Source organism: Ammodytes marinus, assembly GCF_949987685.1.
Source record: "Ammodytes marinus genome assembly, chromosome: 22".
Classification (NCBI taxonomy): domain Eukaryota; kingdom Metazoa; phylum Chordata; class Actinopteri; order Uranoscopiformes; family Ammodytidae; genus Ammodytes; species Ammodytes marinus.
Window position 1 is genome coordinate 13,090,863 of NC_137226.1, and position 4,214 is coordinate 13,095,076.

A 4,214-nucleotide genomic window follows, 5' to 3' on the forward strand; every position below is an offset into this window, starting at 1 on the left:
GTCATGGAATGATTTATGGAATGGCTCTTTCCTTCAATCTCCCTTCACCGAGAGACAGTCAGTTCAAATATCGCAAGGAAAATCTTTTGAAAAAATTCACCAACGCACAAAGTGATCAGTGTACCATTCTGAGGAATTGGATAGCATGTTTTTTTTAATACAGTATCCCGGTGCCATCCAATTATATGTCAGCAATATTACCACAATATTCAAAGATGACTTTAAAGCTTGCTGGAGAAGGAAAATCATTTATTAGGATTTAACAGTTTCCTGTATTTAATTTACTTCTTGTGGGAATAGTGTTGTGTACTGTTTATGATTTCAAAGGGATGAGTCACAGGCAAACCAGGCCCAGGGTCACTCATTGCCAGAGTTAATGAATAGTTTGTAGTCAACATCACAAGCCACAGAGGAGACTACATCTCATTGTTTAAAACAAACTGGGCAAAATATCACATACTTAAAAATAACAAAACACTGCATTACCTTAAATTTGATCTTTATAGATGATTTAGTTTTTGGCCCAAACATTAAAGCGAGCGTTTAGGATGGTATGACAACTGACATTGCCTTTGTTGGATTATTGCATCATATTCCCTCCTACTGCATATTTACATTCCAGACACTGAGCTTTAACGTTTTACCATTGGTTGTTTTAGGATGAGGAAGCATGGTTGCTGTCGAATAAAATACTATAAATTACAGCATACAGTACATATTAACAATGGATGACAGCTGTTTATAGGGATACACAAATAGAAAAAAATAAATTCAGAAGAGAATAAAAGTTTATTAATAAAATAATTAAAGTCTTAGTATTTCCGAGGTTGGTAAAATGAACAATTTATGTAAAGTTCAACATTGACATTTTCAACATATTATAATCATATTAATTCTTAACAAGAGTTAAAAGAGGAAAATTATACAAATCCATTGTACGTTAAGGACAGTATGGAGATGGGAAGCATCGTGCAAGCATGTCTGTTCTGTTTAAAATGTACACAAGCAAAAACATGGTTATCACTTAAATATTGGTAGTTGAATTTTAACCAGGTTTCCCCCCACTCGTTCAATTGATATAGCAAGCAGCAAGTTAGCAGGTTAGACTACTGTTTCAGGTCTTTAAGCTTATCCCAAAGACTTGAAACAGTGGCAAACAATTAGCATGGCCTTTTCCAATGGAGACTCTGGGAAGTCGAACACAAATGCCTCTTTTCCAAATTGTTACTCTTAACTTGGTATTAATTGTATCTGCTGTATACATGAACATTGCGCTGCAAATAAGATATCTTTCTTGAGAAAAAAAAAACTCAAACAACTTGAAATTGATAAAAGTGTGTGTATACAGCAGTTTTACACTACGACAGCAGCCATCTGGTGTCTACTCAGAAGACCTTTCATCTTCTGTTGCATTTTTGCTGATTATTTCCTGTTACAGCCATTGTGCTAATCTGTGCTCACCATAACGTATAGAGCTTTTCCATTTGTCTTCATTGACAATACCCCATCACACCCAGAACCAAGAAAGATGGCAGTGACTATTGGAGGCTTCAAGTTTGTCTTCCAGTGCAGATGATTTCTAAGGTCCCTGTCAGGCCTTTGATGTCCCTTATGTCTACCACTCAAAAGGTATCACCTCATTTGACTGTATATTGTTATGACTTTGTTACAAAGAACTACAAATACCAGGCCTGGACAATCCCTGACTGACTTCACCATTGCCATCTGTCTTTGTAAAGTGACTGGCCTTATTCATAAAGGCCTCGGATAAGAGTGTGTCCTGATGTGGGAGGGACAGCTGAAGCTGTTGAACAAAGCCTTGATCATAACAAATGCATATGAACAGACATTTATTGTGGCGGCACTGCTTTGTATGCGGGATACTACTTCACTGGTAATCAGGAAGAATAAACTTAACCAAGCTTTTAATTGTTGTTTGTGTTGCTGTCAGATCCCATTTGAATCACGCTGCGGGATCTGCACAACATAAAGGCGTATAAGTGCCATAATAGGAGATTTCACAGTATATCCTCTCAAAATGGAATTGGGGCTTTTGATGAGAATAGAGTAAACCAAGAAATTAAGATATAATCATTATAAACTCTGTGTATATTTGGGGTTTTGCTGACTAAAACCACAGCCACATTTTGTTTTTCCTTCCCTAGAAAGCTGGCACTGAGGTGCCTTTGTTCAACTTAAATAACGTCCTCCAAGTGTTCCTACCGTTGTCTTTAAATGGAAGAGGTGCCATTTTAAGACAATGTACTGGGGGTAAGAATGCCAGTCAGTACAGAACCAGTGCAAACCAATTGTCAAGATATACCAGTTGCCCATGTTAGATGTTAGAAAATTATTAATTTTAATAAAGTAACACACCTTTCCACTTTGTCGCCTATCAATGGTGGAATATTACATATTATGCATTCAATGCAAAACATATCCAATCAGAGACGATTATGCCATAGCATGCACACATATTAGTCACAGTCCCTACCAAATGTATAGGGCTCTCAACATAATCTTTATGGAGTAACCCATGTCCTTCAAGGATCACGCAACCTAAGAGAGAAAAATTAAAAGGCAACTCTGGGTCAAAGTTGTGTATCTTTCAGAATGATCAGGGCAATCTGGTACTCTTCCAAAGCCCATTTCATTTTAGCCTCTGGGCGTGCACGACAATGAAATATACTTAGTATGAAGGTCCTTGAGGCCCTCAGATTAACTACCATGCCAATGCATGAATTCAACCATTCTTACAAGATATTCCTTTAATTATCAGAGCTTTCATGATGACAACGGCTTACAACTGCAGCTGATAGCGGAATAAAAATTCACTAAAGATTTTAGCCGGACAGCTAAAAATGCACTAATGCAGCCAAGGGGAGTTGCAAATTCAAGACTTGATTTCTATGTAGGTTCATGTTCCCTTCATATTATATCATATCACTTTGTTTACATTTATACACATTATTATGGGAGAATTGATCTTATCTGCTTTAAAAAAGAAGTATTCATCTCAACAATTTTCATGTAATTGAATTTCCTCTTACCATTTAAACATACTCTACAAGACTTCATAATTTTGTTTTAGCAATGATTTGACCGACATATTAGAAACCCATTCACCAGTTTTATTACTGATTTATCTCTGTTGCAAAGCCAGATCTATACTAAAAACTCACTGACAGCCAAGGACTAACCTTGATGTGAGCTTGAAACAATTATTGCTCAGAAAATCAACCTCTCACTTTATTGCTGTTAAAAGAGACATTGCCCATTACGTGAGAAAGGGATGTTGTACTTTTTTCACCTCAAGTAGTGCAGTTGAACCCTTTATGCCGAACAAGTTGTAATAAAATCTGCTATAATCTGAAAGAAGGAGAAGCTTTTGTTTAACTTGAGCAAATTGATATTTAAATGCGGTATTATTGTCATTTCAACTGCTTCTTTTGACAGTAAGGGTTACAATGTGACAATGATGTATTTTGATGGAAAGAGCAAATTGGAAACAGGGTTTGGCAGTGGGTTCACGTACATTCCCTCGCCTCTGTGGATTAATCCGCAATTCTACTTCATGTTCATTTTTTTTTGGCTTTTGCAGTTCCTCTGAGATGGTATTAAAAATACATGTGAGAAATGATTAATAGAAAATAGTGTCTTTTATTACGAGCAAGTTCCAGTTTGGGGTTTGCAGATCACTTAACAAAAAAATAAAATACCTTGTCAATAATGGCATTTTTCTTGTATATTTTGGGCACAAATAGAGTATGGTTACACATGCATGCCCGCTGAGAGACCTCCTGATGATGTGCACTACACTGGCAGCCTTTTTTCACAGGCCCCCCAGCAGCATACTCCAAAACCCACTCTCCTGCTCCCGTACATGAAATATGGAACAAAGATGAATTATACACAACACCTGCTCATTTGACATGCCAAATAAACGCGCCTTACACAGCGGTACAGGAGCTTCTGCGGTGGCGCACCTGTTCCCTCAATGTGACAAGGTAGTGACGCCTCATTTGTGAGCCACCACTGAATCATTCTTCCCAAATCTATTATTGATACATTTAATCTTTCATGTCGCTCAGTGTTTGACCTCTCCACTGCAGGCTTTACATTCCGGGGTGTATCATAGAATGTGCCCTTTGATTTGTCAGTGTTTAATTGCTTTTCACAGAGATAAATGTCTTCTTAGAGGGAAGGGTATTGAT